This window comes from Polypterus senegalus, chromosome 6 (genome assembly GCF_016835505.1).
Source record: "Polypterus senegalus isolate Bchr_013 chromosome 6, ASM1683550v1, whole genome shotgun sequence".
In the NCBI taxonomy this organism is placed as follows: Eukaryota; Metazoa; Chordata; class Cladistia; order Polypteriformes; family Polypteridae; genus Polypterus; species Polypterus senegalus.
Window position 1 is genome coordinate 81,375,302 of NC_053159.1, and position 12,158 is coordinate 81,387,459.

Sequence of the window (12,158 nt, forward strand, 5' to 3'; positions counted from 1 at the left end):
ATATATATACAGTAATCCCTCGCTATATCGTGCTTCGACTTTCGCGGTTTCACTCTATCGCGGATTTTAAATGTAAGCACATCTAAATATATATCACAGATTTTTCGCTGGTTCGTGGATTTCTGCAGACAATGGGTCTTTTAATTTATGCTACACGCTTCCTCAGTTTGTTTGCCCTGTTGATTTCATACAAGGGACGCTATTGGCAGATGGCTTAGAAGCTACCCAATCAGAGCATGTATTACATATTAACTAAAACTCCTCAATGCTATAAGATATGCATCCCGCGCGGAGCTTGATTGTTTGCTTGTCTCTGCCTCTCTCTCACCCTCTCTGACATTCTCTGTGCCTGACGGAGGGGCTGTTTGCACAGAGGCTGTTTGCTTAAAAGATACTGACGCTCCTCTAAAAATGCCGCTTTATTGCGGTGCTCGGCATATTTAAAAGCACAAAAGCACATGTATTGATTTTTTGATTGTTGCTTTAATCTCGCTCGCTCTCTCTGACGTTCTCTGCGCCTGACGGAGGAGATGTGAGCAGAGGGCTGTTTGCACAGAGGCTGTTTGCTTAGAAGATACTAACGCTCCTCTAAAAATGCCGCGGCAAACTTAAAAGCACAAGTATTGATTTTTTGATTGTTTGCTTTTCTTTGCGAGCGCTCTCTCTCTCCCTCTGAAATTCTTTGCTCCTGACATGCATTCTTTGAAGAGAAGATCTATTTGCATTCTTTTAATTGTAAGAAAGAACTGTCATCTCTTTCTTGTCATGGAGGACAGTTTAAACTTTTGACAAAAGGGTGTTATTTCATGTCTAGAGGGCTCTAATAATGTTAACAGTGTGGGAGAGTTTACAAGGGCTTAAAATATATAAAAATAACTACACAAACATGGTTTCTACTTTGCAGATTTTCTTCTATCGCGGGGGGTTCTGGAACACAACCCCCACGATCGAGGAGGGATTACTGTATATATATATATATCTATATCTATATACACTCACCTAAAGGATTATTAGGAACACCATACTAATACAGTGTTTGACCCCCTTTCGCCTTCAGAACTGCCTTAATTCTACGTGGCATTGATTCAACAAGGTGCTGAATGCATTCTTTAGAAATGTTGGCCCATATTGATAGGATAGCATCTTGCAGTTGATGGAGATTTGTGGGATGCACATCCAGGGCACGAAGCTCCGTTCCACCACATCCCAAAGATGCTCTATTGGGTTGAGATCTGGTGACCGTGGGGCCATTTTAGTACAGTGAACTCATTGTCATGTTCAAGAAACCAATTTGAAATGATTCGAGCTTTGTGACATGGTGCATTATCCTGCTGGAAGTAGCCATCAGAGGATGGGTACATGGTGGTCATGAAGGGATGGACATGGTCAGAAACAATGCTCAGGTAGCCCGTGGCATTTAAACGATGCCCAATTGGCACTAAGGGGCCTAAAGTGTGCCAAGAAAACATCCCCCACACCATTACACCACCACCACCAGCCTGCACAGTGGTAACAAGGCATGATGGATCCATGTTCTCATTCTGTTTACGCCAAATTCTGACTCTACCATTTGAATGTCTCAACAGAAATCGAGACTCATCAGACCAGGCAACATTTTTCCAGTCTTCAACTGTCCAATTTTGGTGAGCTTGTGCAAATTGTAGCCTCTTTTTCCTATTTGTAGTGGAGATGAGTGGTATCCGGTGAGGTCTTCTGCTGTTGTAGCCCATCTGCCTCAAGGTTGTGCGTGTTGTGGCTTCACAAATGCTTTGCTGCATACCTCGGTTGTAACGAGTGGTTATTTCAGTCAAAGTTGCTCTTCTATCAGCTTGAATCAGTCGGCCCATTCTCCTCTGACCTCTAGCATCAACAAGGCATTTTCGCCAACAGGACTGCCGCATACTGGATGTTTTTCCCTTTTCACACCATTCTTTGTAAACCCTAGAAATGGTTGTGCGTGAAAATCCCAGTAACTGAGCAGATTGTGAAATACTCAGACCGCCCGTCTGGCACCAACAACCATGCCACGCTCAAAATTGCTTAAATCACCTTTCTTTCCCATTCTGACATTCAGTTTGGAGTTCAGGAGATTGTCTTGACCAGGACCACACCCTAAATGCATTGAAGCAACTGCCATGTGATTGGTTGATTAGATAATTGCATTAATGAGAAATTGAACAGGTGTTCCTAATAATCCTTTAGGTGAGTATATATATATATATATATATATATATATATATATATATATATATCCTTTGGGGTGCGAGCAGCTGTTGCTGGGGGTGCCAGAATCCATTGAGGAAGAAAACTTAAAAACATTATTTGTACATAATCTTAAATTATCTATCCATTCCTAAATAATTAAATGGGCAGGCTATTTCGTATCAGTGCAATACGTTGCTTGTTAAAACAGATGACTCCTAATCTTACGTGCACTTAGTGCTGCGTGGGTATTATGAACTATCGATTTGTTCAAGTTCTATTTAAATTTTAAATATAAGTAATTTTATTTGGTTGACAGAAATATGTTTAGTAGGAATGAAAGTTAAATATAATCATCATTGCATAAATTTTTCTTCACCATAGAAATTTAAAGACTAAATCCAACTGCCTGATGGGCTCATCAGTCAGTATACACTCACTGCACCCACTCTCACGAATCGAACCTCAGACGTCAGCTCTAAAGGCGAAGCCTCTCATATTGCGCTAGGGTGTGTGGTTCGTTTATTTGACAGTATGTAGATCGGGGTGTGTATATATTTATATCTATACTAATAAAAGGCAAAGCCCTCACTGACTGACTGACTGACTGACTGACTGACTGACTCATCACTAATTCTCCAACTTCCCATGTAGGTAGAAAGCTGAAATTTGGCAGGCTTATTCCTTACAACTTATTAACTTACAAAAGTTAAGCAGGTTTCATTTCGAAATTCTACACGTAACGGTCATAATGGACGATAACGGTCGACAACGTCCGCCATGTTGAACTTTCTTATTTATGGCTCCATCTTCACGAAATTTGGTAGGCGGCTTCCCTGCGCTAACCAAAACCAATATACTGTATGTACTTATTTCAGTGGTATGACGCCACTGTCGGCCATATTGAAGTTTCTATTGTCATTAATTCTCCAACTTCCCGTGTAGGTAAAAGGCTGAAATTTGGAAGGCCCATTCCTTACAGCTTACTTACAAAAGTTAAGCAGGTTTCATTTCGAAATTCTATGCATAACGGTCATAACGGTCAACAAAGTCCGCCATATTGAACTTTCTCATTCATGACCCCATCTTCTCGAAATTTGGTAGGTGGCTTCCCTGCACTAACCGAAACCTATACTAGCACTAAAAGAGTGAAATGCTTAAGCCTTTCACCTATGGTTCTGCATGTGAGTTGATGGATGCCGCTGAATTGTTCGCTTGTCGCTTTCAAGTGTACCGGAATGGCCAAATATTTTACACCTTCGACAACCGCCAATGCCTCTTAAACATCTTAGATTCACAGGTGATGATTTCAGTAGTGGACACTTTGATGTTTATGAATGTTTAAACTTTTAAAAGCTGGATGTGAAGTTATCGATGAAACCGGTTGTGTGCTTACAACGCTTGACAGACGCCAAATGTCACTTCAACACAACAAATCCTGCAAATACTGTCGTAATTGAAACAAACCATGAAACTGAAACTGATTAAAGAGTAAGCTCAGCGCACAGCTTGGTCATGTTACAACCGGAGGGCCCAACTGACAACATGGTATACAAAGAGATCCTTAACAAATAATTATTGGCATATTTTCCCTCAGTTTAAAAAGATTTAATTTTCTTCTTAATAAAAATTTTAATGCAGTACTTTGCCGCTGCGAAGCGCAGGTATTTTGCTAGTGTATATATATATATATATATATATATATATGCTTTATTGTGGTCTCGGCATATTAAAAGCAAAAAAGCACATGTATTGATTTTTGATTTTTTGCTTTAATCTGCCGCTCTCTCTGCGTCTCTCGCCTGACGGAGAGTGTGAGCAGAGGGCTGTTGCACAGAGGCTGTTTGCTTAGAAGATACTAACGCTCCTCTAAAATGCACGGCAAACTTAAAAGCACAAGTATTGATTTTTGATTGTTTGCTTTTCTTTTGCGGCCTCTCTCTCTCCCTCTGAAATTCTCTGCTCCTGACATGCATTCTTTGAAGAAAGATCTATTTGCATTCTTTAATTGTGAGAAAGAACTGTCATCTGTTTTGTCATGGAGGACAGTTTAAACTTTGACAAAAGGGTGTTATTTCATGTCTAGAGGGCTCTAATAATGTTAACAGTGTGGGAGAGTTTACAAGGGCTTAAAATATATAAAAATAACTACACAAACATGGTTTCTACTTTGCAGATTTTCTTCTATCGCGGGGTTCTGGAGCTAACCCCTGATCGAGGAGGATTACTGTATATATATATATCTATACTTATACACTCACCTAAAGGATTATTAGGAACACCATACTAATACAGTGTTTGACCCCTTTCGCCTTCAGAACTGCCTTAATTCTCGTGGCATTGATTCAACAAGGTGCTGAATGCATTCTTTAGAAATGTTGGCCCATATTGATAGGATAGCATCTTGCAGTTGATGGAGATTTGTGGGATGCACATCCAGGGCACAAGCTCCATTCCACCACATCCCAAAGATGCTCTATTGGGTTGAGATCTGGTGACCGTGGGGGCCATTTTAGTACAGTGAACTCATTGTCATGTTCAAGAAACCAATTTGAAATGATTCGAGCTTTGTGACATGGTGCATTATCCTGCTGGAAGTAGCCATCAGAGGATGGGTACATGGTGGTCATGAAGGGATGGACATGGTCAGAAACAATGCTCAGGTAGCCCGTGGCATTTAACGATGCCCAATTGGCACTAAGGGCCTAAAGTGTGCCAAGAAAACATCCCCACACCATTACACCACCACCACCAGCCTGCACAGTGGTAACAAGGCATGATGGATCCATGTTCTCATTCTGTTTACGCCAAATTCTGACTCTACCATTTGAATGTCTCAGCAGAAATCGAGACTCATCAGACCAGGCAACATTTTTCCAGTCTTCAACTGTCCAATTTTGGTGAGCTTGTGCAAATTGTAGCCTCTTTTTCCTATTTGTAGTGGAGATGAGTGGTACCCGGTGAGGTCTTCTGCCGTTGTAGCCCATCTGCCTCAAGGTTGTGCGTGTTGTGGCTTCACAAATGCTTTACTGCATACCTCGGTTGTAACGAGTGGTTATTTCAGTCAAAGTTGCTCTTCTATCAGCTTGAATCAGTCGGCCCATTCTCCTCTGACCTCTAGCATCAACAAGGCATTTTCGCCAACAGGACTGCCGCATACTGGATGTTTTTCCCTTTTCACACCATTCTTTGTAAACCCTAGAAATGGTTGTGCGTGAAAATCCAGTAACTGAGCAGATTGTGAAATACTCAGACCGCCCGTCTGGCACCAACAACCATGCCACGCTCAAAATTGCTTAAATCACCTTTCTTTCCCATTCTGACATTCAGTTTGGAGTTCAGGAGATTGTCTTGACCAGGACCACACCCCTAAATGCATTGAAGCAACTGCCATGTGATTGGTTGATTAGATAATTGCATTAATGAGAAATTGAACAGGTGTTCCTAATAATCCTTTAGGTGAGTATATATATATATATATATATATATATATATATATATATATATATATCCTTTGAGTGCGAGCAGCTGTTGCTGGGGGTGCCAGAATCCATTGAGGAAGAAAACTTAAAAACATTATTTGTACATAATCTTAAATTATCTATCCATTCCTAAATAATTAAATGGGCAGGCTATTTCGTATCAGTGCAATACGTTGCTTGTTAAAACAGATGACCCCTAATCTTACGTGCACTTAGTGCTGCGTGGGTATTATGAACTATCGTATTTGTTCAAGTTCTATTTAAATTTTAAATATAAGTAATTTTTATTTGGTTGACAGAAATATGTTTAGTAGGAATGAAAGTTAAATATAATCATCATTGCATAAATTTTTCTTCACCATAGAAATTTAAAGACTAAATCCAACTGCCTGATGGGCTCATCAGTCAGTATACACTCACTGCACCCACTCTCACGAATCGAACCTCAGACGTCAGCTCTAAAGGAAGCCTCCATATTCGTTTAGGGTGTGTGGTTCGTTTATTTGATCAGTATGTAGATCGGGTGTGTATATATTTATATCTATACTAATAAAAGGCAAAGCCCTCACTGACTGACTGACTGACTGACTGACTGACTGGCTCACTGACTCATCACTAATTCTCCAACTTCCCATGTAGGTAGAAAGCTGAAATTTGGCAGGCTTATTCCTTACAACTTATTAACTTACAAAAGTTAAGCAGGTTTCATTTCGAAATTCTACACGTAACGGTCATAATGGCGATACGTCGACAACGTCCGCCATGTTGAACTTTCTTATTTATGGCTCCATCTTCACGAAATTTGGTAGGCAGCTTCCCTGCACTAACCGAAACCTATATACTTACTTATTTCGATGGTATGACGCCACTGTTGGCGCCATATTGAACTTTCAACGTCACCAATTTTCAAACTTCCCGTGTAGGTAGAAGGCTGACCCAATCTTCCCCGAAATTTGGTAGGCGGCTTCCCTCGCTTAACCAAAACCAATATACTGTATGTACTTATTTCGTGGTATGCGCCACTGTCGGCCTATATTGAAGTTTCTATTGTCATTAATTCTCCAACTTCCCGTGTAGGTAAAAGGCTGAAATTTGGAAGGCCCATTCCTTACAGCTTACTTACAAAAGTTAAGCAGGTTTCATTTCGAAATTCTATGCATAACGGTCATAACGGTCAACAAAGTCCGCCATATTGAACTTTCTCATTCACGACCGGCTTCCCTGCACTAACGAAACGAAGCTCTTCTCAGTGATAAAGACTAACAAAACAGCACACAGGAGTCGCCTCACTGATGAGCACCTGCAATCCATCCTGAGAATCTCCACAACACAGAACCTCACACCAAACAGAAACGAACTTGTGGCCAAAAAAAGATGCCAGGCGTCCAGCTCTAAAATGACATATGAGCAAAGACAACTGAATGATTTGATTTGTTATTGCACGTAAGAGCGGGAGTCAACCATTTTAACAAACAGCGTATTGCACTGATACGAAATAGCTGTGTGTGTATATATGAAGATATGGATATATATGTATATATATGCTTATATATGTGTGTGTGTATGTATGTATATATATATATGTGTGTATTTCTGTGTATATATGTGTGTGTATGTATGTATGTGTGTGTATATATGTGTGTGTATATATGTAGATATATATATGTATGTATATATGTGTATATGTATAGATATGTACATATATATATGTTTATGTGTGTGTGTGTAAATATATATATATATATATTTATATATATATGACAACAACACTCATCACTCACAACAGTGACAAAACAATTACATTGACAATCAGGTTACGTTATTTTCAAAATGTTTCCTTTTCTTTTCATTGCTTCTTTAACACACTACTTCTCCTGCTGAGCGGGTATTTTTTATACTATATAAAAGAAAAAGGCAACTTTCCTTTCTTTACACCTTTTTTCCTTTTATCCCAAACCAAAGCCTTTCTCTCTTAACACTGCAGAGGACACAAAACTAATTTTCTTTAAATGCCGGTAAGGCACATTACCAGAGGCACAAATTTGAATGTTCACATAAAAATGTAATTTCAATGTACCTGTACTTCTTAAAACGTTAATGTTTTACTGTTTAATAACTTATAGACTATAATTTATTATTTTTCCCTTGCACTCAGTGACCAAACCTATACACACACATATAGACACATACAAACATACACACAAGTATATGTATGTGTATATATATACACACACACACACACACACACACACACACACATACATACACACATGTATATAATTTGTGTGTGTGTATGTATGTGTGTGTGTATATATGATGTAGATAGGTATGTATGTGCGAGTGTGTGTATATGTAGATATGTATATAGATATGTAGATATGAAGATATATATATATATGTGTATATATATATGTGTATATATATATATGTATGTATGTATGTATGTATGTATGTGTGTGTGTGTGTGTGTATATATGACAGCAGCAATCCAAGCTGTGAGAAAACAAAAAAGGAGGCGTGTCAGACGTCGTGGTACATTTTCTGATGCAGCTACCGAAAACAACTTCGTGACGCTGCCGCCAAATACACAAAACAATTGACAATCATGTTACATTATTTTTAAAATGTTTCCTTTTCTTTCTCTTTCCTTCTTTAACACACTACTTCTCCGCTGCCAAGCGCGGGTATATATATATATAGATAGATAGAGAAATATATATATAGATAGATATGAGAACAACACTCATATCAATGACAAAACAATTACATTAACAACCATGTTACGTTAGTTTTCAAATTTTTCCTTTTCTTTTCGCACCTTCTTTAACACACTACTTCTCATGCAAGCGGTATTCTGCTATATATATATAGATAGATAGAGATATATATATATATAGATAGATAGATAGAGATATATATAAATAGATAGATAGAGGTATATATATATAGATAGATAGAGATATATATATAGATAGATAGAGATATATATATATATATAGATAGAAATGAGAACAACACTCATATCAATGACAAAACAATTACATTATCAATCATGTTACGCTATTTTTTAAAATTTTTCCTTTTCTTTTTCGTACCTTCTTTAAAACACTACTTCTCCGCTGCGAAGCGCGGGTCTTCTGCTAGTATATATATATATATATTACTTTTGAGAATGCAACATATAGTTTTGTCCAGGAGGAAAGCAATGTTGCCTCAAATCAATGGCAACCTTTGTAGGGTGTGTCCGTGAGACTTATTAATTGTCATCAAGCAGAGCCTTACTGGAAATTTGAGGATTTGAATTGAAATGGGAGATCAGAGGGTATAACGGTGATGTGAGGAATACATTCAGCGGTGGCTCTGCTGTTTTTTTGTGTAGCTGCCTTCACACAGCTTCTCCGCTGCTTTATAAACGAACGCCATATAAGGCAGTTGTTTCTCCTTGCTTTGCAGTTCTGTACTGTTTTATTGTTCGTTTATTACGATTGTTATAGTTATTGTGTAGCTATTCGAGACTTACTTTACTGTTCAGGTACCCATTTCCTTTATTTAATCCGCGGCTTGTACGCTATTTTTTGTTCATTTATTACGATTATAGATATTTATTGATTCCCTTCTTTAGCTGACTGCCTGCTCATATAAGGCCCGCTGATTTTTGTGAATCAGCCTTTACACAGCTTCTCCGCTGTTTTATAAATGATCGACATATAAAGCCATCACCTTGTCAATTGTGTAATGCGTTTTTTGAACAGGTTTGATGCATGGAAGTGATCACTCATACTGCGTTCAGTGAGTTCACGTGAGCTGCTCTCTTGTGTGATGTTGCGATGTCCACGGCTTAATTTAATGTTAAGTAAGACCCGGCACTTAAAAGTTTCTGGCTGCACTCGGTTGTAATATGACGAAGCTTGCGAGGTCACTTTTGAGAATGCAAGTATAGTTGTCCAGGAGAAAAGCAATCTTGCCTGAAATCAATGGCATCGTTTTGTAGGGTCTGTCCCTGAGACTTATTACTTGTCATCGCACAGCAGAGCCTTACTGGAAATTGGAGGCATCTGAATTGAAAAGGAGATCAGAGGGGATAAAGGGGACGCAAGGAATACATTGAGTGTGGAGAAACTCTAGAGACAGGGTGTGTATTAACTTGTGGATTTTTCTGTGAGTATTTGGTGGCAGTGTGACGAAGTTGCTTTGGAAGACGGCGTTAGCCGTGGAGCTCTGCTCAGAGAGAAATGAGGTGAATGGGAGGGGAGTTGATGACGTGACTCCCCACCGCCTTTAACTGTCAATCCCCACAAATACAGTCTCGAATTTGCATAAGCACAGCCCTTCACCTGCAATTTTAACTTAGTTACAAAGTGATCAAAACTCTCGTTTATATCCTGCGTCCTCTGATTAAACTTGTATCCCGCATTACCGTGGGCATGACAAACACCAGCGGCAGCCTGTCTATGAATTTAATTTAAACTTTAAGTTTACACCGTGCTTTGTTTCCGAAGTAGCAGCACTCATGAATATGGTTGTAAATGTCAGTCGCTCGCTTCTTATTGTTTCGCTGCCTTCTCAATTATATAATGCATGTTTTCTTTAGCGCTTTTGGAGCTCTTTCTGGTTTTCTACGCGCTGATAGTCAGTTCACGCTGATTACGTGGGAGGCGTAATGATGTCACACGAAACTCCGCCCCCCACGGCCATCCAGCTCAACTCCATTACAGTAAATGGAGAAAAATAGCTTCCAGTTATGACCATTACGTGTAGAATTTCGAAATGAAACCTGCCCAACTTTTGTAAGTAAGCTGTAAGGAATGAGCCTGCCAAATTTCAGCCTTCTACCCACACAGGAACTTGGAGAATTAGTGATGAGTCAGTGAGTCAGTCAGTCAGTCAGTCAGTGAGGGCTTTGCCTTTTATTAGTATAGATTTGCATAGGAACAAAATTAACAAGTTAAGTTTGCAAATGATACCAAGCTAGGTGAATTGTCAGATAATCTAGACTCATTATAGAGGGACTTGGACAACATACAGGCTTGGGCAGATTTGTGGCAGAAGAAATTTAAAGGAAGTAAATGTAAGGTAGTACATGGAAGTAAAAATGTTAAGTCCGAATGCACAATGGGAGGTCTGAAAATTAAGAGCACACCTTATGAGAAGGATTTAGGAGTTGTAGCGGACTAAACATGATCAAATTCTAGACAGCATTAATAAGCCATTAGGGATTCTAACAGAATGTTAGGTTATATAGCACGCATGAGTACAGCACAAGTCCAAGGAGGTTATGCTGAAGCTTTACAATGCACTGACATTAGTTAGACTTCACCTGAGTATTGTGTGCAGTTTGGTCTCCAGGCTGCATGAAGGACATAGTAACGCGTTGAAGAAAATTCAACAAAAGAGTGACTAGGCTGATTACAGGGCTACAGGGGATGAATTATGAGGAAATATTAAAAGAGCTGAGCCTTTTCAGTTTAAGCAGAAGAAGATTAAGAGGAAATATGACTGAAGTGATTAAAATTTATGAGGGCAATTAGTACAGTGGATTGAGACTGTTATTTTAAAATGAGTTCATCAAGAACATGGGGCCACAGCTGAAAACTTGTTAAGGGTAAATTTCGCAAAAACATTAGGAAGTTTTTCTTTACACAGAGAACCATATACACATGGAATAAGCTACCAAGTAGTGCAGTGTACAGTAGGACTCTAGGGACTTTAAAAACTAGACCTGATGTTATTTTAGGAAAGTTAAGTGGATAGGACTGGCCAGCCTTGCTCAGCTGAATGACCTGTTCTCGTCTAGACTGTTGTAATGTTTTTACAGTTTTGACTCATTTTGGTTTGACAGACATTTTACCACCTGGTTCTCTTCTCAGCATTGGGCAGAATACTAGTACCTTTTTTAAGTTCATGTCTGAAATATTTCAAACTGTTCTAGAGGGAAATTATGCTCATATCCATTAGGTGTATCTACATGGGCTTAATGCAATTTTAGTTCAAATTCATTTTTGGAATATATATTAAATAATATATTAAATAATATTATAATATACCAGCAAAGGTAAACTGCACAATAACGTGCAGTGAATACCCTTGGCTTATAGTTTTCATCCTCTTTCTCTGTACGTTTTGCGTGCGTTTGCTTAATGGTTGATGCGCTTGCTGCTTCCTGAGCAGCTCTTCTTTTCTCCACTCTAGCGGCCCGCTTCTTCTCTTCTTTCGTCAGCATCTTAAAACTGATTAAGTCAGTGTTTGTGTTGCAATTATGTAGTATGTTTTCCTTAATTTTTCATTTAAGCTGGCACTTAAGTCTTCAATCTGCCTCAAGAATGATTTAAGATATGAACAGGCAGGGGAAGTGATGGTGAAGGTGTTAGGGAATGAGAACGGTGCCCGTACGCATGCACAGCTGCTGAGAGTTGATTCTACAATAACATAAAATAAAAATAAAAAGAGGTATAACCGTGGAGGTCAATCATCACC